Source organism: Podarcis bocagei (assembly GCF_964188305.1).
Source record: "Podarcis bocagei genome assembly, chromosome: 6".
Lineage (NCBI taxonomy): Eukaryota > Metazoa > Chordata > Lepidosauria > Squamata > Lacertidae > Podarcis > Podarcis bocagei.
Window position 1 is genome coordinate 87,613,169 of NC_138130.1, and position 21,083 is coordinate 87,634,251.

A 21,083-nucleotide genomic window follows, 5' to 3' on the forward strand; every position below is an offset into this window, starting at 1 on the left:
TACTTGCCATGATGGCTATGCTCTGACCATGGGGTTAGAGGTATCCCTGTGGCAGGTTAAAGCAACAATTTACTAACTCATCCTTTCATCTTAGTCTTGCCCTTTGAGAACACTGTAGGGAGGAGAGTGGGAGGATGAAACCCAGAATTCCTTTGCTCCTCCTTCCATTAATTCTCTACTTTACCTACTATTCATCTCCCAACCAGTCCCATTTGGCAGTCCCAACCATTGCCATTTGGCTGTCCTGTGGTTGGCCGGTGGTGGTGGTGGGAGTTGTAGTCCAGAACATCTGGAGAGCACCAGGTTGGCAAAGGCTGTTCTAGGGAGCAACATGGTCGCACATGGGCAAGGGCGAACGAGGGCCTCATGACACCCAGGGCGGGGCGTCGCTACCTAGGGCGCATGTGCGGCATTGCTACATACAGTGCACCGTATGTAGCAATGCCGCACATGTGCTGTACATAGCGGTTTGCCGGCGGCGCCACTCTGGCACCGTACAGATGGTGCCAGGATCCTCTGCTCACGGCTGCGGCCTCGAATGGAGGATCCTCTACATGCGGCTGGAGCGGTGACAGACGGACCCCACCGCCATCCATACGGCGCTGGAACAGCACCAGCAGCAAACCGCTATGTACAGCGCATGGGCGGCATCACTACATACAGCGCATACGTGCGACACCGCCCATGCGCTGTACATAGCAGTTTGCTGCCAGCGCCAGGATCCTCCACCCCGCGGAGTGCCTTGTAGTCACCCCCCCCCCAGACATGGCACCCGGGGTGCACGACCCCACCCCCCGTTGAGACACCACTGCACACAGGAAAGGAGAAAGAGAGGTGGCTTTGGGGTGAAAATAATATTCAGAAGCTCATAGGGAGCTGGTTCTCATCAAAGGCTTGCCCCCACGAAACCACCTTTGAAGCAGCCACTGCATTTCTTACTGTGTGCAGGAACTGGGCCAAACCACTTCATGTTTAAATTCCTTTCCACAAGCAAAGGATAATCTGGAGCCAGCCAGACGCTAACAGGATGCCGCAATCTTTTAGCGGATTTCTCTTTCTTCTCAGATTTTAAACGGGGAAATGATTTCAAAACCTACTTTCCAGGCCTATGTCTCCTAGGCACATTTCGTATGCTGGCATTATTCCGTTCAGCCATGTTATCATTTTATATTTAGTAACGTGGAAGCTAACGTAGTGAAACAATTACTCCAATATGACAAATGGTCTTAATACAGCATGTGTAAGCGCTTTAGCTAACTTGGGGCTTCAGGCTATATGCTGCAACAGTGTGATGTTCTCTTCCTAGACACAAATACACACACTTTTCTTTTATCTTTTATTTTATTTTATTTCTCTCAGTTTTTCCCAGGGGTTAACCTGTGCCTGCCTGTGGATTAAAGCAACCATCCAAGAACACAACTGGCTTTTAAACTTTCATATAACCTGCTTTATTGGTAGACACATAACCATTATAGATATATTTTATGCGGCAATAACATGACTGAATAGCGCTGTAACCTCCCTGCACTAACCATTTTAGCAGAACAACTGTTGTTCCAGGTGGGAGATTCATCACACTGACTTGGGGCCATGTTTTATTAAAATCTAACAATAGCACGGAGGAATACATTTATCAGTTTACTATAGATTTATTCACAAAAGGGCCAACCTGTGCCCTACCCTGTCAAAATATGTAGGAGGAACGAAGATACAACATTAGAAATCTTTTTTTTTGGGGGGGTGGACACTTTCACTTTCCCAGCCCTTTCATAACCAGGACCTGAAATGCTTTCAGTACTAGAGTTTGAAAACAACAATATTCCATACAAAAATATGAAGTCTCACAATCTTGGTGTGGCATGGCAATTGCACCCAACGCATCAGAACATGGTGCTGTTTGGCACCCAAAACAGCTCGTTTTATATATATCTCATTATATATAAAACAGCAAAATAAAGCATTCTGAACTCCATTGAAACCCACAATTTTATTATTATTATTATTATTATTGCATTTCATTTATGTCCCACATTACCTCCACAGAGCTCAAGGGGCATAAATAGTTCTCCTCCTCCCTATTTTATTCTCACAACAACCCTGTGAGGTAAGATACACTGAAGGGCAGTGACTGGCCCAGCACCATTCAGTGAGCTTAATGGCTGAGCGTGATGTGACCCCTTGTCTCCCAGGTCCTGATCCAACTGCTACACCACGCTGGCATGGAACACTGAAACATCTGGTTTACATTTTTCGCTCTATAAGATGCACCAGACCACAAGACGCACCTAGTTTTTGGAGGAGGAAAACAAGAAAAAGAATATTCTGAATCTCAGAAGCCAGAACAGCAAGAGGGATCGCTGCACAGTGAAAGCAGCAATCCCTCTTGCTGTTCTGGCTTCTGGGATAGCTGCACAGCCTGCATTCGCTCCATAAGACGCACACACATATCCCCTTACTTTTTAGGAGGGAAAAAGTGAGTCTTATAGAGCAAAAAATACAGTATATTATAGGAGGGTTCTACAGAATTCATAACAAAAAGTGTCTTCAGCACTAGATAGTTCTAGTGTCAGAAGAGAATCAGAGATTAACTAAAGGGGAGGAAGGACAAGAAACATACAGAGAGGAAAAATCTCTATGTTGCACAACATTCCTTTAAAAAAAGGCCATGGATTTCTCGTTGTGTAGATGTTAGGAACCATTTTTGTTTTGTGGAATATCAGTTGGCAACAGCCTTTGTAAAATTCCTGGCTGATAAGCTTCAGATGTCTCCATCGAATGTCACATTCAATGGTGGTGCTAAAAGCAGTTTTGCAATGTCCTTGGCAGGGTGTCATCAATTATTATGTCTGTATCCATATTGCAGTAATAACTCTAGAAACAGCTGCTCCAATGAGGATGATGTAAAGTTGTTCCATTGTGCATAGTCACTTCAGCCAGAGCACGACTTCACTTTGCAAATCTTGGAGAATGGATCACCAGATGGCGCTATTGCCCATGCTCTTCCCAGCGATGCCCGTGAACGTGAGGTCACAGAAGCCATTTTGGATTCCTCAGAATAGCAACTCTCCTTTTTTGGAAAGCGAAAGGAAATCAAAGAATTGGAAGATCCGCAATGGACCACCTTCATTATCCCAGTTGGAACAGTGGTTTTCTTCATTTGAAGCACTATTCATTATTAGACAGTGACCATGAAACAAGAATAAAACAGTGGTATCTGAACAGAGTCTGTTCCTATGGGAGTGCTATTTTGTAGGAAGCAAGAGGCAGTGCTATTTTTCTAGAAAAAGAGGTGCTGGAACTCACCATGAATGCCTGCCTTGTTCTTTTTTAATGGCAATGGCGCCCACCTAAGACATGCTGGAACTAAGTTCTGGTGAGTTCCAGCTGAAAAAAAGCCCTGGCAAGAGTTGATGCTTTGCTGGATTGTTTTTGGAAGGAATATATTGTTAGCAACAATGGCTGAGTAAAGCAGACTGAATCCAGAAAACGAAGAGCTTGGCAGACTTTATTGAGTTGAAAACAGGTAGTTACCGGTAGATGCCATCCATTATCTTAGGGGTTGGGTATATCCTACTATCCTGATAATTCCTATTATTGATAGTCCTATTATTATATTCCATAAGGTGCAGCCACTGAGATGCTAACATGTTCATGTTTGAGGCCTGTGGGCTTTCCAAAGGCAACGGGTTGATGACTGATAGAAACACAACGTTGGACTAGGCAGCTGCTTGGTTTGATCCTGCAAGGGTCTTATGTTCTTGTGTAAGGTACCCATGACAAGAACACATCCATAGATGAACCAGAGAATGTATCCTTTTTAGTATAATTAATTACATCTCTATCCCAAGGATCCTTCATGAAGTTCAAGGCGGTGCCTATGGTTCTTCTCCACCCTCATAGGCTAAAAGCCAGGCTTCTACAATGGGGAACTGAACCTGAGTCAGTTCAGGCAGAGGGCCTTCTCAGTAGTGGCACCCTCCCTGCGGAACCCCCTTCCCATCAAAGGGCAAGGAGATAAAGAATTACACAACTTTTAGAAGACATCTGAAGGCAGCCCTGTATTTGGAGGTTTTAAATGCTTGATGTTTTATTTTGTTTTTGGGTATGCTGTAAGCCGTTCAGAGTGGCTGGAGAAACCCAGCCAGATGGGCGGCGTATATAATAATAATAATAATAATAATAATAATAATAATAATAATAATAATAGAAGAAGAAGAAGTCACCTCCATCTTAGGGTAGATCTGCACCCTACATTTAAAGCATATGCACTGCACGTATAAAGCACATGACGTCCCCCAAAGAATCTTGGGAACTGTAGTTTGTCAAGGATACTTCGAATTGTAGCTTTGTGGGGGAGAAACAGCAGTTTCCAGGCTTCTTGGGGGAAGTCACATGCATTGAATGTTCTTTAACTATGTAGGGTGGATCTTCTCTAAGCCAAACTAACCATGACACTACACTGGCTCTTTTAGCAATTGACTCTTGCCAGGGTCCACAGCTCCCTATCAGATACCAATCATGTGACTCAATATGAATTCATTGGACAAGGACAATCTTGCTGCAATGAGGGAGTCGTCATTTTTAAAGTTGCAGCTGTGCGTGGTGTCCTCAGCTGATAACTCCATCAAGGTCATGATAGTTATCTTTCCATTATCTCTTCGAAGGTTTGAAATGACAATTTAAATATATTTTCATTTTAAATAAAGGAATAAACGTTGAGCTGAAGCAAAAGAAAACCAAAAAAACCCCACCACTTTTCATCTTTGAAACTTCTTTTTCTCCCCTTTCAACATCTTGAAAAAGCGAGATCAGATGGTCTTCTGTTTGAAGAAAGCAATAACAGCAGAGCTATGGAGCTTTTCTGGCAATTATTTCCTAACATCAATGAGCACCCCAGTAAAATATACCGAGATGTATCTACTGTACTGTACTAAAAAGAATTCTTAGCAGATGCTTCAGTCCGGGCAACCAGACATTGTTAAAAAGTGTTCTATTATGTTGCAATGAATATTATTCTATGTTAAAATAAAAAACTAAAACTTGCAGGGAACAGCAAGAGGATTCAAAGACAACCCTTAACTCTGGCTTATCCTGCAGACTTTGATGTGAACTGAGCGCATTTGTGTTGAAGAGATCAAACATTCTGCCCCAATGAAGTATTGCTTGTCACAGGGCCAGACCTACCATTGCATACCCTACAACATTCCTCTCACTCCTCCCAACTGACCTCCTTGACCCCCATTTTTGTGCCCCCTCCAGCCCACACAGCACTTGCTGTGAGAAGAAAGGTAGGTTTCACCACCACTAGACCAACAAGACACAACACACAAAGCCTCCACTGTCCTGAGAAAACCTCTTAATGCCTGCTTTATTTTATTTTATTCTTTGGCAGATGTATAAAAAGAAAAACACACACCAATAAATAAATTTTAGAAAGGGACAAGATTAGATGCAGATGGCCAAAGCATTGGGGGGGGGGGGAATCAAGATCCCTTGCGCTCTGCTCGCTCTTTCTTCCTGCCCTCAGAGCCAGTGCATCAATCGGGATAGGGCCTTAGAAGTAGCATCCTCTGCTCCTCCTCACCTGTTCTCCAGCAGCCACTGCGAGATGCCCAAGGGAGGAGGCTGGTGAGGCCATGGAGAAACAACACTATTGTTTGAAGAAGAAGTAGAAGAAGAGGAGGAGGAGTTTGGATTTGATATCCCGCTTTTGTTGTTGTTGTTGTTGTTTAGTTGTTTAGTCGTGTCCGACTCTTCGTGACCCCATGGACCAGAGCACGCCAGGCACTTCTGTCTTCCACTGCCTCCCGCAGTTTGCTCAGACTCATGTTTGTAGCTTCGAGAACACTGTCCAACCATCTCGTCCTCTGCCGTCCCCTTCTCCTTGTGCCCTCTATCTTTCCCAACATCAGGGTCTTTTCCAGGGAGTCTTCTCTTCTCATGTGGCTACCTGTTCTCAGGTGGCCAAATCTGTCCTTCGAGTGAGCACTCAGGGCTGATTTCCTTAAGAATGGAGAGGTTTGATCTTCTTGCAGTCCATGGGACTCTCAAGAGTCTCCTCCAGCACCATAATTCAAAAGCATCAATTCTTCGGCGATCAGCCTTCTTGATGGTCCAGCTCTCACTTCCATACATCACTACTGGGAAAACCATGGCTTTAACTACATGGATCTTTGTTGGCAAGGTGATGTCTCTGCTTTTTAAGATACTGTCTAGGTTTGCCATCACCTTTCTCCCAAGGAGCAGGCGTCTTTAATTTCGTGACTGCTGTCACCATCTGCAGTGATCATGGAGCCTAGGAAAGTAAAATCTCTCACGGCCTCCATTTCTTCCCCTTCTATTTGCCAGGAGGTGATGGGACCAGTGGCCATGATCTTCGTTTTTTTGATGTTGAGCTTCAGACCATATTTTGCGCTCTCCTCTTTCACCCTCATTAAAAGGTTCTTTAATTCCTCCTCACTTTCTGCCATCAAGGTTGTGTCATCTGCATATCTGAGATTGTTGATATTTCTTCGGGCAACCTTAATTCCAGCTTGGGATTCATCCAGGCCAGCCTTTCGCATGATGAATTCTGCATATAAATTAAATAACCAGGGAGACAATATATAGCCTTGCCGTACTCCTTTCCCAATTTTGAACCAATCAGTTGTTCCATATCCAGTTCTAACTGTAGCTTCTTGTCCCACATAGAGATTTCTCAGGAGACAGATGAGGTGATCAGGCACTCCCATTTCTTTAAGAACTTGCCATAGTTTGCTGTGGTCGACACAGTCAAAGGCTTTTGCATAGTCAATGAAGCAGAAGTAGATATCCTGCTTTATCACTACACTAAGGAGTCTCAAAGCGGCTAACAATCTCCTGGGGAGGCTGAGGGGGCCCAACTGCAGTGGTTCTAGATAAAGAGAGGTACGGCATGGGAAAACGGGCTATTGAATGCCAAGTCAGCTTTGAATAAGATTTCCCTTGGCTATAATTTGATTGTGGATGAGGAGGCCACCCTGCTCTGCCACCCCCAACCTCACCCCCATTTCTTTAGCTTAAGAAAAAAATCCTTCCCATTGGTCTCCCTGCTGGCTGAGGTTAACAGGAGTTGTAACTGAGAACATCTGAAAGGCACCAGTTGTTGGGGAAGGTCATCCTTAGTGGATCTCTATGAGCTACACCACAACAGCTCTACAATAAGGACACTCAGTAGATAAACAGTTGTTGCCCTTCCTATAAGATTTGGCTTGTGATGTATATTAGGAACAACATATCTCCTGAAATATTTTGGTATTTTGGGCAGGTATTATCAGGCATGAAGGATCTTCAAGCCAATGAGCATGAACAGGTAAAAGAAACAGAGCAAGCCATATCTGCTATGAAGATAACAGGAGGTTTATCCTGAAATGGGAGAGTAACAGAGGAGAGCAGTTTCATTTACTTTACTGAACAGTAAGCAAAATGTTTATAAGAAGAAGAAGAAGCAGGGTGATAGATTTGACTTATTGCTTAATATTTTGTTCATCTTTTCAGCCTCAAGGCAATCAATCCAGCTACAGCAGAGCACAGGGAAAAGCAAGACTGAGATTTTTGAACCATGTAACTGCCATTCGTAAGTGAAAAACAGCAATAGCTGTGATTTACGGTGGGCAGAATAGTTCCCCACACACACACACACACACTGCCTCCAACTATTTATCCCATGTGTTTATCACAATATTTTAATCAAATGATGCAGCCATTGTGGTTTTCTAGTCCCAACACCATTACAATCAGATGCCGTTATATCTCCATCATTTAATGCAGAATCATATTTCTCAAGCCCTATCTGGACCATTTTTCAGGAGGCTGTTTCACTGGCTCTTTCAAAAGTGGCAACTATTTATTAGTGCCATCAAAAACAGAACTGTAATCCTGATGATCTTCTTGGACCAAGCATTCAGTGGCAAAAAGAATAACAGAAAAGAAATGGAGCAAACAAATAAGAGAAAATAAACATGTAAGTGACTTCATTTTCTGTCAAAATAAAAAAAATTCCTTCCAGTAACACCTTAAAGACCAACTAAGTTAGTTCTTGGTATGAGCTTTCGTGTGCATGCACACTTCTTCATTTTCTGTGTGTGATCAAGAACGGTGTCTCCTAATCATAAAACGTGTCCATGTTGTACAAATTCAGCAATTATAGAAACACCACAAAACATAGTTGGTAATTTAATATGCCAAAGCAGATTTATTGGGATACAGAAACCCATTGTGTATGTGAGTTGTGTACCAGCAGTGGTGGGGTATGAGGAATGAGAAGCAATGACCACTTCCCACATTAAATGGGGGGCGCCCTTTGTGTGGTTGCGCGCAGCCCCCTGGACCCTATGCAGCACCATTAGCACAGGCTTGGCTTCGCCTTCCCCAGGTGGGATACCTGGAGGTCTCCGCCTACCTTAGCCAGTTGCGCAATCCTGCCTGGGGAGGCGTTGCCAAGGTGATCAGGCCAGGTAGGGGGAGGGACCATCCTGCCCACACAATAGGGGGAGGATCTTACCTGGGAATAGTTAGTTGGCTCCAGAGCTTCTCCCACCCTACCCACCCTCAGTTAAGACTTCTTTTGCAGATTAACCTTTTCTCCACAGGTACGCGGGCGCTGCTACATCAAGGTCGCTGTTGAAGGGCTGGAAAGGAACTCTCCTGCACTGGCAGGTTTGCCTTTCCCATAGCAAAACATCACAACTTTGGCGGTATCAGGCCTTGGGTGGAATCCTTTAGCCTGTCTTCCCTAAGTGGGGGTGGGCATATAGTGGTGACCCATTCCCCCCTTCTCTTTGTGGCACCGATACCAGGGTTCCCCATTAAAGGGGTTGTTTTGAGGGGAGGCTTTGGCCGTACGCCTAGAGGTTGTCATTGCTCTCCCCTGCGACGGTGGCATAATGGTGGCAGACTCTCTCTGCTTGAACATATGTTCTCCAGAGCCAGCCCATCCCCCCCCCACACACACTCTGGATAACCCTGATGTTCCCAGATCCCCGGCGGGGGACTGGAAGGGATAAACTCCCAATGCCAAAGCCAAGGTCTACCCACATCTGAAACATAATAAAGTTGTGGCCAATTTTAATCCCATAGCGCATTGAGTCGTTATTCCACATGGAGGCCGCCCAGGGTTTAGGGGACTCCGCCTGTCCACACAAATGAAAAGCTGCAGTTATACCAAGTCATACCACTGATCCATCCAACTTTCACTGACTGGCAGTGGCTCTCCAGGGTTTCAGAAAGGGGTCTCTCTCATTCCTGGCTGGTGATGCTTAGGGACTGAACCTGGGACCATCTACCTGCAAAGGCTTCATGTCTCCACAGAGACCTGGCTCTTCTTGGGTTTCTATAGCTAAATTCACCCTGATTCTTCAAGAAATTAGTCAGTGACCTCACTATGTGCACAGTCAGCGAGCAATGATGAAAGGAGAAAACTCACCGGATGGCTGGCAAACTGCTGGAGGCTGATCTCACTGCCTTTCCCTCTTGGTACCACACAACGTCTATGCACAGGGTGGAGTGAAATCTCAGAAGGATGGAGAAGCATGAGCTGTCTCTTCCACTGACATTTGAGGAAGTGTTGAAAAATGAGCTAATGATCTCCAGCTATGCTAGCGGAAACGCAGCAGAACTCGGTTTGTCTCATCGCTGGAAAAATATACTGCCCAGGCAATAAATGATAATCAGAACTATTATGAGTTTATTTCTAATACATCATCACTCTTCTGACTTCTGCACTGTCAGGTTGTCCTGCCAAAGAGGCTTTAATTTTACTGTCGCTTTAGAATTTATTTATCATTGTAGTGGAGGTGGGGCTGCGTTTTCTGTGTTTTTACCGCTACCTTAAACATTTCTTCAGCACTCTGCGGCCTCCCTGGCTGCCTGCACTTCCTGATCTGAAAATAACCCATGGGATAAGTTAATTTGTGGTGTCTTTCCCTGAACTGTAACTGAGGCACAGAAAAGCTGTGGAGGCTGCCTCCCAGGTGCCTGAGATTGATGCATTCACTTGTTTTTAAGGGAAGCCCTTCGTTTTACCTTGCTTGAAAAAGAATCCATCCCACACTCATTTCTTCAAAAATATTTCAGTTGTCAGACATACAGTAGGAAGCTTCCTCACCTTCCTATGTTTACAAGAAAGCCCAGCTGAGAATGCCATAGGGTTTTCAGGAAACACAGGCACCCAGGAAGGCTGCAGAGTCCAGATCCCTGGAAAGATGATTTGTAGAATGAATGAAAGGACACTCATAAACATCCCTGAGCAACCCCAAAAATAAAGGAAGTGTGACAATTACCCGGCACTTGACCCATATGAATTTCTCCATCATTTTCTCTCTTGGATAATGTTCTTATTCAAGATATTTTCTCATTAATTGCTGGATAAGAGTCAGTAAAATAAATAAATGGGATAAGTTTTCCATACAACACTGTCATAAACAGGGTTGTCCTTCCTTCCTTCCTTCCTTCTTTGGTCCATGGCCACAGGGATCTGGGAGGTGCAAAAAAAGAGCTGGGAGTTTGCTTCCATAATTACCGTATTTCACACCAAGACTGGCACACCTGGAGGTAGGGATGGAGGGGGATGACTTTATACTTCTTAATTGTATGATTGGCATCCATCTGTCTCGGGAGACAATAGAGGAGTGTGCCTTCAGGGGTGAGGTCAAGCTGCTGGAAGGTTGCAGTGCCTGCTGTGGCTGTAGAGGCCGATATGGGAGAGACATGTTTTGTTTCAGCTGGGGCAGATGAGGGTGTCTGGTTGTGCTGCTGCAGATGCACCATGGCGTTTCTTCTTTCTGCACTCCTTCCAGCAGTCATTTCTCCTTTGGTCACTGCTGTGAATACATGACTTGACTGCCTGTCTCCAGGCACTGTGGTCGTCTGCAAGGAATTCCCACAAGGTGGGGTTGATGTTACCAGCCTTCATATCATATTTGCAGGTATCTTTTTAATGCAGATACTCAGTGGAATAATAACATTACTTATATACCTATATATTGTATTGTATTACAGTTTCAAGCACCTTTTTATTTTATATTTATTTTCTTTCACCCAGTGCTTTTTTTCCTAGAAAAAGAGGTGCTGGAAATCACCATGTACACCTCCCTCGCTTGCTTAGAATGTCAGTGGCACCCACCTGACAGGTGCCGGAAGTGAGTTCCAGCTGAAAAAAGCCCTGCTTTTTTTTCCACTGAAAATTTTCAATAAAATAGAAATATTTTTCTTTTAAAAAAAGAAATGACTTTTTTGCTGCTAGGAAAGTGTATCTCTCTCATTTTGAGACATCTCCACTTACTACAGATATTAAAGCATTCTAAAATTATGGGGGCTGGGGGAATTATATGTCAGAGACATTTTAAAGCTGAGGAAAACCCTCCAGGAAATTCTATTCTGCATTATTATAGGATTATGGGTGATCATGTCAAACAAACTACATGTACTTATGCATGTTGACATATCTACTCTGCTAGATTATACATGATTTTGGGCAAACTTCCCAATTCCCGAAGGTTTAACTCTGTTGTAGTGACACTGACATTTAGGTCATTATTTCTAATGTAACAATATATTAGGTCATGTATAGAAGACTGCAAATCTGATAATCTGATTTAGGGATTTTATAAAGCAAAAGTAAAAAAAGAAAAGAAAGAAAGACCAGAGTTAAGGCTCTTTCATTGTTTTGCGCTCCACAAAATCAGAGAATTGGGAGTTAAGGCCAATGTTTTAACAGGCATGCCTTGTGATCAGTAACAGTGTTGTGCAACATTGGTCTCCCATATTTCTCAAGTATCCCGTGGGCACAGTAAGGTTGGTGAGCCCTCACCCAATCACTTTGCCACACTGTTGTAACTAAATGAATAGACTTTGCATGAAGTATCCATTAAGTGCTCCCTCTAGGAGTCCTGACGAAATTTTTGCTTCAAAAATTTATCCATGCATGCAGTGATTTAATTTCTTGGTAGTTTCTGCCATGGACTTTAAGGGGGGCTGGAAAGCCTTAATAATATTAGAATCACTGCTCAGAACCTCATCAAGCATAGTGCCCAAATCAAGGGAAGGAACAGTACTATTGTACACTGCCCTGGTCAGACCACACCTAGACTACTGTGTCCAATTCTGGGCACCGCAATTTAAGAAGGATGTTGACAAGCTGGAAGGTGTGCTGAGGAGAGCAACCAAGGTGATCAAGGGTCTGGAAGCTAAGCCTTACGAGGAGCACTTGAAGGAGCTGGGTATTTTTAGCCTGGAAAAGAGGAGACTGAGAGGAGATATGATAGCCACCTTCAAATATCTTAAGGGCTGTCCCATGGAAGATGGTGCAAGCTTCTTTTCTCCTGCTCTGGTGGGTAGGATTTGAACCAATGGCTTCAAGTTACAAGAAGGGAGATTCCGAACAACCACCAGGAAAAACTTTCTGACAGTAAGAGTTGTTCGACAGTGGAACAGTCTCCCTCAGGAGGTGGTAGACTCTTCTTCCTTGGAGGCTTTTAAGCAGAGCTTAGATAGCCATCTGCCATGAATGCTTTAGCTAAGATTCCTGCATTGCAACAGTTGAGCCTTGGGTCTCTTCCAACTCTATGATTCTATGAAATCAATGAAGGGTAACCTTCCTTGACAAGACCACATCAAGTGCATCAGTAGTGTCCCTCTACATTGGGAAGCAATGTGTGATACGCAAATTGAAAAATTAGAGTACCAAGTGTCAAAAGGTCCATTTTCAGAACTTTTTTACTTGCTGTAGCTGTGAAACTTCTTATTGGATCAGTGTGCAATTTGGCACATACTTGTAGGTGGATCGTGTATTCTGAGCTTCAAATTATTAGCTTAGCAGGTGCCATTTTTATAAGCTATTGTATTTGAGGTTTCTAACAGTGGAAACCTCTTTCCCTTTCCTTTCTTTGCTACTCAACCATTTAATAAATGATCTCAGTGTTGAGTGGATAAGCGTTACCAGAAACCTGCCGCATCAGTCAGTCGCAGGTTCTTCTTTATTTTAACTTATTTTTAAGTTTCTTATTATTCAGTATAAAAATATGAAACATAAATGGAATGCAATAGGAATCAAAGCATGTCTGTCTGTCACTGTATCTACATAGGTAGATCAGGACTGGGAAATCTCAGGGCCAGAGTCCAAACATGGCCCCCCAAGTATCTTTATCCGGCCCTTGGGACTCACTTTAGGCCACACCCCTTCTTCCTGTGCAGCTGAAATCACAAATGCATGATTGCTATATAGTCACAAACAGGAGCAATGGCTCCATGTATAAAGGTGACACTAAGATGTCATACCCCCCAAAACCTTGTGGCAGGGAATTAATCCCTGAATATTCCTTCCTGTCACACATGCTTTTTCCTACCTGCAATGGGGAAAAACACATCTTTGCTTTCCTCCAGAGAGCAATCTCCATTTTGAACTGGACTTTGGAAATTTGTAACATTTAAAGCCTATTGCCTGACTGATTTTCATCATCATATCTGTTGAATCCTCTAAAGACTTTGATGTGAGTAAGCCTCACATTTTCTTGTTTACTAAACAGTCTGAGAGTGAATTCTTTGTTAATAAGGAAACATAAAACGGGAGAAGATAATCCAAGTCGGTCCAAAGCATCCCTGGATATCATAATTGTTCTAGAAGGCTATGCAACCTTCTAGGTTCTATGCAACCAGTCCTAATAGCTTCTAGAGATAAGCTGTACATGGATGGTGAGTTTTAACTCTGATTAAATGGATATTTGCATTCCCTGGCTGGATAGAGACAAGTGTGTTGGAACCTCTGACTTTCTTAAGGCCTGAAATACAGTCTACTGTACAAATCACATGTCTTGCCCCATCTAGTTTTACCTCTGACCCTGCCTACCACTGGCATTCAACCCTCAGGGATTTTTCCCATGAAGCAATGTGGCCCTTGGGCTGAAAAATGTTTCCCACTCCTGAAATAATAGATAGATGATAGATAGATAGATAGATAGATAGATAGATAGATTAGATAGATTAGATAAAGATAGATAGATGAGAGAGAGAGAGAGAGAGAGAGAGAGAGAGAGAGAGAGAGAGAGATGATAGATATAGATGATTGATAGATAGATGATAGATAGATAGATAGATAGATAGATAGATGATAGATAGATAGATAGATAGATGATAGATAGATAGATAGATAGATAGATAGATAGATAGATAGATATAGATGATAGATAGATAGAAGATAGATAGATGATAGATAGATAGATAGATAGATAGATAGATGATAGATAGATAGATATAGATAGATGATAGATAGATAGATAGATAGATAGATAGATAGATAGATAGATAGATAGATAGATGATAGATGATAGATGATAGATAGATAGATAGATGATAGATAGATATAGATAGATGATAGATAGATATAGATAGATGATAGATGATGATAGATAGATGATAGATAGATAGATGATAGATAGATAGATGATAGATAGATAGATAGATAGATAGATGATAGATGATAGATAGATAGATAGATAGATAGATAGATAGATAGATAGATGATAGATAGATAGATGATAGATAGATAGTTGATAGAGATGATAGAAGCATTCAGTGCTGCGCATGATGACAATCACTCAAGGAAATGCTAGGGTGTGTTGCCAAACCCTGTTTCTTCCAGTATGTCATCTGTGCCTTGTCTTCACCCTAAATGAATTGTTGGGTGAATGCCTGAAGTACAGGGACCTTCCTGGACTAATGGAGGCACCCTGCATAATTGGCTCTAAATCATATAGGGTGCTTCCACAAGTACACGAGGCTCCCCACTACAGACTTTCACTCTCTAGCCCATGGAGGAGATGGTGATGCACCGGGAGGGTGATACTCCACTCTCCATCCCATTATTTTCATCACATATAGCAACCGAGCACCCAAATAAGGTAACAGATTTCTACATACATTCCATGAATGTGTGTTTCTCATGTACAAAAAATGGAAAGAAATGAAGTAACCATTTCACCCAACACCCACAGAACTCTGGTGTTTTAGTCTTCCATTGAGAAAATCTAAAGCCTTGCCAATATTTCTGCTCAGACTGAGTCCAGAAGGCTCGATTTATTAATGTCTCAAAGTTCATTAACCTCTCCCCCAATCTTTGTTTAAAGGTCTAACTTTTTATATACCCAACTTTTTCTCTCCATTCCTCCTCTGAATATTTTCTTCTTCTTTCATGTTTCCAGTTATTTACCACAACTATTCTTGCCACAGGCAGCGCATTAAGTACCTGTGATGCCTACATTTTCATCTAATGCTGCCTTGCAAATCATTTTTAACAGACAGATCTTAGGATCCCTTCCAAACTCCACCTCTATAATTGCTTTAAGGACAGGCAAAACTTCATTCCAAATGTTTTAATCTGCACTTAAACTTGCGTTTATAAATAAAGAGTGCCATTCATATTTGATTGCATAAATGTAAGTTACTGTGTTTAAAAGACGTCAAGACGGTTTAAATAAAATGGATACTTTTTGTGAGGTGTAATTCCAAACAGAAACAAAGAAAATCATCTTCTTCTTCTTCTTCTTCTTCTTCTTCTTCTTCTTCTTCTTCTTCTTCTTCTTCTTCCAGTGGTACCTCTGGATGCGAACGGGATCCGTTCTGGAGCCCCATTCGCATCCTGAAGTGAACACAACCCACGTCTGCGCGTGTGTGGGTCATGATTTGCCACTTCCGTGCATACACGTGACGTCATTTTGAGCGTCTGCGCATGTGCAAGCGGCAAAACCCAGAAGTAACGCACTCCATTACTTCCGGGTCGCCATGGAAACGCTCAACCTAAAGCACATTTAACCCAAGGTATGACTGTATTATTTAAAATGCATGGATACAAAGTCTTGGGGCATTATGTTTGCTCCTGTGTGCAAAGTATTGATAAAAAGGAGAGGGTTGGGGGGAGCAAAGTGAAGGGCAGGAGGGGTCCCCAACCCTTTTCATGTCTGGTGGCTTTCATTTGTAAACGATTCCCTGTCCCCACCTACTTTTCTCCACTTAATAAATAAGACTTGGATTCCTGGCTGCTAGGGATCAGTCGATTTCTGATCCATGTCACTTTCTTTGCAGTTATTCACTTTTTGGATCACCTGTTTCCACATTATTCTGCACCATCGCTACTGGGTGCTGCTTACTGTTGTTTTAAAGCTGCATAAAGAATTGCATTTCTGATTTTTTTTTCTTGCAATGTACAGTGCCAAACACATTTTGCCACAAAACATGCATTTACAAATGCATTTACCCTGCCATCCAAAGATGCAGAAGGAGAGTTCTGACCTCAGAGGTGGTGATCCTATCTCGGAGGGTCCCTCTCCGCCACTGCAGAAGCTACTGTAGCCCCTACCTGACTAATGTAGGGCTTCAGAAATTGATAGAGGCAGATAATTTTCATGCCAGTGTCAAACTGGGAAGAGATACAGTTCTGAAGGATTCAGACCCCCCTCTGGAACAGGGGGTGGAATGGAGCTGGCAAATCTAATTCTCTCCTGTTTGAACCAATGTAGACAAAAATATTTTAAACAAACAAACAAGGATGAAAGAGCATGAAAACTCTGCTTTGCCTTCATTTCCGCCTCTCATGCCTGAGCCCAGCAGGTCTTTGGATATGGCTGGTCAGTCTGCTCCACCACTTGCCTCCCCCTGTAGGATGGCTCTCTTAATAAATGTTTTCTGAGCTGGGATCTATGGTGCAACATTTGGAGAAGAAGACAACCACATAGAAGGCTCTGTTTCAAGCCATGGGTTAGCATGGGATATACGGATCATGGTCCATTCATACTGGGATTTGTAAAATTCACATTCCCCAAGCATCCCTGATGATGGTGGGGAAACAGCTGGGGAGATCGGGAGAATGGAAAGAGTGGCAGATGGGCAGAAGTATTGGGTGATGGTGGGATGGCTCTACATGTAAACCGAGTCAATTGAAACACCCTGGGATATGACACAATAAGCTATAAAAATGCTATCTGCAGTGTTGGATCTGGGGTGACTCATGCACACATGCTTACAGTTGCCAATTTATTGTATTTTTAAAAAATGAATTTACACCCCACATTTCACTATATGTCCCCAAAGAGCTTATGGGTGGGAGGCGGGTGGACTGTGCAACCTATAAAATGTGAAACATCACAAAATAGATAGCAGGTTTTTAAATGGTGGCTGGATGGCCATCTGTCAGGGATTATTTAGCTATGATACCTGCAGTGACGGTTCTTTGGGCCCCTTCCAACTTGATGGTTCTATGAAAGTAGTACTTGCAGTGCAAAAGCTTCCTGAAAGAAAAGTGTTTTAACCCAGCCCTGTCTGTGTCTGTCTGCTTTCCGAATGTTGGGAGTTCCATAGAGCTTGGCTTACTACACTGAAGCCATGACTCATCATTGACTTAAATTGTGCTTCTCATCCATGGGGGACTTTCTAATACAGCTTCCCTGCCCATGGATGATCTCAGTTACCGGTTTGGGACATATGGGCAAGGCAGTCCTTAAGTGATGGATGTGCCTATATGAGCCAGCCCAGCAGTTTGGACTGAAGCAAAACAGAAAGCTGTGCCTAAAAAGAGCTTCTTTGATGCCCGTCAAAGGAGACATTTTTGAGCAGGTACTTGATTGCCATTTATTAAGCTTGGCTGCATCGATTCTGCCAAGTTCCAGGCAGATGGCCCAGGTATCCTCTGGGGGGCCATTTCAATCCAGATGATCAGGTGTTGTTTATATTTACAGAAGAGTTCAGATGAAAATAAAACCGCTCAGCCTATCCGTTATCAGCCGCCTCCAATCTGCTCTTGTTGCGCAGGTGGCAGCTATGAAATAGTTGAGTAGCAAGGCAGGGAAGGAGGTGTGAGGTTTTTAATGTCAATGTACTTGCAGTGGGATACTTCAGATCTTTAAGCGGTCTTTGTGGAAGGGAAGATGAATTAACAAAAACACGAGACTGCTATTACTGTTCTGTTGGGCACCGGAAGCGTAGAATTTTGTATGAAGCAACTGCAATGGGACTGCATTTTTCACATCCACCGAAAGAGTTTAACTAGCAGGTGAAAGTATGTTGCTATTTATTGTTTTCAAGCCACTTTGGGGCTCACTTGAATGGAAAGCAGCATAGAAATACAGTAAATCATATCATATCAAGAGGGATTTAATAAGCACCAAAACCTCATCAGTGAATCGTTAATAAATCAAACTTATACCCCACCCATTCTCCAATACGCTCAGAGAGGTCTACATGGGTGAGGTTTAAAACATCTTATCCTTAAATCATGTCTCTTAGATAGGCAAAACTGAGAGATAGAGACCCAAAGTCACCAAATGAGCTTCATAACTGAATGATTATGTATGATGTCATAAATAAGTATTTAAGATTATTTATTGGGACGCGGGTGGCGCTGTGGGTTAAACCACAGAGCCTAGGACTTGCCAATCAGAAGGCCGGCAGTTCAAATTCCCGCAGCGGGGTGAGCTCCCATTGCTCGGTTCCTGCTCCTGCCAACCTAGCAGTTCGAAAGCACGTCAAAGTGCAAGTAGATAAATAGGTACCGCTCTGGTGGGAAGGTAAATGGCATTTCCGTGTGCTGCTCTGGTTCGCCAGAAGCGGCTTTGTCATGCTGGCCACATGACCCGGAAGCTGTACGCCAGCTCCCACGGCCAATAAAGTGAGATGAGCGCTGCAACCCCAGAGTCGGCCACGACTGGACCAAAGGGTCAGGGGTCCCTTTACCTTTTTATGATTATTTATTATGATGTCCCCAGAGTGGCTGGGGAGACCCAGCCAGATGGGCAGGGTATAAATATTATAACAACATCATCATCAACAACAACTACAACAAAAACAAAAACAACATTATTCTATGGTTCATTTGCATATATACTTTTTGACCCCAAAACAGTGAAAGACATATTAATAAAAAAGAAATATGCAACTACAATAAAGCCATTAAAACAATATAAACTAGCAAAATATCAGTCATACTGGATTGATGTTAAGAATGCCTTTCAGTCTTGTGGCAAACCAACCTACCAACCTGGAAAAACCATCCATCAAACCCACCCCTATACACATTCTCCCCCATCCCTGACCTGGAGGAACAGATTCCCTCTCAACAGGCTCTCATCCTGGGCAGATTCCCCCACTACAGGAGCCTAGGCATTACCCCACATTATATTACTGAGAGCCTGGAGAGAGAAAAATCTACAAACCTGCACCCACCTACCTCCTGTCTCCCATCGGGAAGATCCACAACAAGCTTTCGCCATGGAAGAAGAAGAAGAGTTTGGATTTGATATCCCGCTTTATCACTACCCGAAGGAGTCTCAAAGCGGCTAACATTCTCCTTTCCGTTCCTCCCCCACAACAAACACTCTGTGAGGTGAGTGGGGCTGAGAGACTTCAGAGAAGTGTGACTAGCCCAAGGTCACCCAGCAGCTGCATGTGGAGGAGCGGAGACGTGAAACCACTTTCTCCTCCCTCTGCGAGTGCCTACAACCATGTTTGTGTGGGAATTGGGCTTTACAGAGTTATGCAGAAGAGAATCCAGGTTGTTTGACGCTTTAATTTCTTTCCCTTTTACTATGAAAACTACGCTCTCTTTTAAGGTTTAAATAACAAATAGCTTTTTACCCAGTGTACTTGCACTTGCTAGATTAAATATACAAGACAGGTAGGTGTTACTTACATTGCTAATATATCTTACATATATTTGCATCTAAGATAAAAACTGTTACAGGCTAACTCTGAGGCAGACAGCAGAACAACTGCTCTCACATGAAATACTGTTAATAACTGTCATAACTGTACCAACTGAAATAACTGTCGCGGGCATATGATATCACAGAGTTCTATAGCCCTTGTGAACATTAATCCTTTACTTAGGCTCTTGGTTGCTTTCCTCCCAGTTTGAAGTTGCATGACAGTGTGATGCAACTAAAAAAAGAAAAGCTAATGCCATTCTAGGCTGCATCAACAGAAGCAGAGTGTCCAGATCAAATGAAGTAATAGCAATAGTACAATCCTATTCTGCCTTGCTCAGACCCCACTTGGAGGGCTGCATCCAGCACAGGGTATTGACAAGCTGGAATATGTTCAGAGGAGGGCAACCAAGATAACCAACCCTTATGAGGGAACAGTTGAGGGAGCTGGGTATTTATAGCCTGAAGAAGAGAAGACTAAGAGGAGATACGGTAGAAGAAGAAGAGTTTGGATTTGATATCCCGCTTTATCACTACCCGAAGGAGTCTCAAAGCGGCTAACATTCTCCTTTCCCTTCCTCCCTCACAACAAACACTCTGTGAGGTGAGTGGGGCTGAGAGACTTCAGGGAAGTGTGACTAGCCCAAGGTCACCCAGCAGCTGCATGTGGAGGAGTGGAGACGCGAACCCGGTTCACCAGATTACGAGTCTACCGCTCTTAACCACTACGCCACACTGACCATCTTCAACTAGCCAAAGGACTGGCGCATGGAGCCAACTTGTTTTCCACTGCTCCAGAGCATAGGACCCAGAACAACAGGTTCAAATAGCAAGAAAGGTGATTCCCACGAAACATTAGGAAGAACTGTAAGAGCTGTTCAGTGGGACCTTGGGAGCTGATAGACTCTCCTTCATTTGAGGTTTTTTTTAGCAGAGGTTGGAGGACAACCTGACATGGATGCTTTAGTTGAGATTTCTGCATTGCAGGGAGTTAGACAAGATGACCCCAAGGTCCCTTCAAACTCTAAAGGTCTAGGTTTCTGTTATTGTCTCTGGCTCAGTAGTGGATTGCATGGTGGGTCAAGCATTGCTCACCTGACTGGCCAAGTTGCTGCTGTGGAAAAGAAAGGAGAGGTGGAGATGCAAAATGAAGGGGAGGTCTCATGTGGTGGAGCTACCTCTGTTCTCACACAGATTAAATGGAATTGCCCTCCTGGTTCATTCTGAGCAAATGAAAGGCAGCCAAATAAATGGGAATACTCTAGGATATTGGTGTAATGCTGTCCTGAAAATCTACCCTTTCAAGAAGTGCTGCACCACATGTTGCACCACCTGAAGCTATCAAAGAGAGAGGAAATGTATGTCTCTTAATATTCAAAA

The 21,083-nt window shown here is 43.3% G+C and overlaps 1 long non-coding RNA gene across 1 annotated transcript; it reads right to left on the bottom strand.

Moving 5' to 3' along the window:
* Positions 1-9,083: 9,083 nt before the first annotated feature.
* Positions 9,084-20,188, bottom strand: LOC308588989. The gene is made up of 3 exons (XR_014009000.1): positions 19,691-20,188; positions 10,124-10,212; positions 9,084-9,899 (listed from the first exon to the last, which is right to left on the bottom strand). It is a non-coding gene; the product is annotated as an uncharacterized lncRNA (long non-coding RNA).
* Positions 20,189-21,083: the final 895 nt, after the last annotated feature.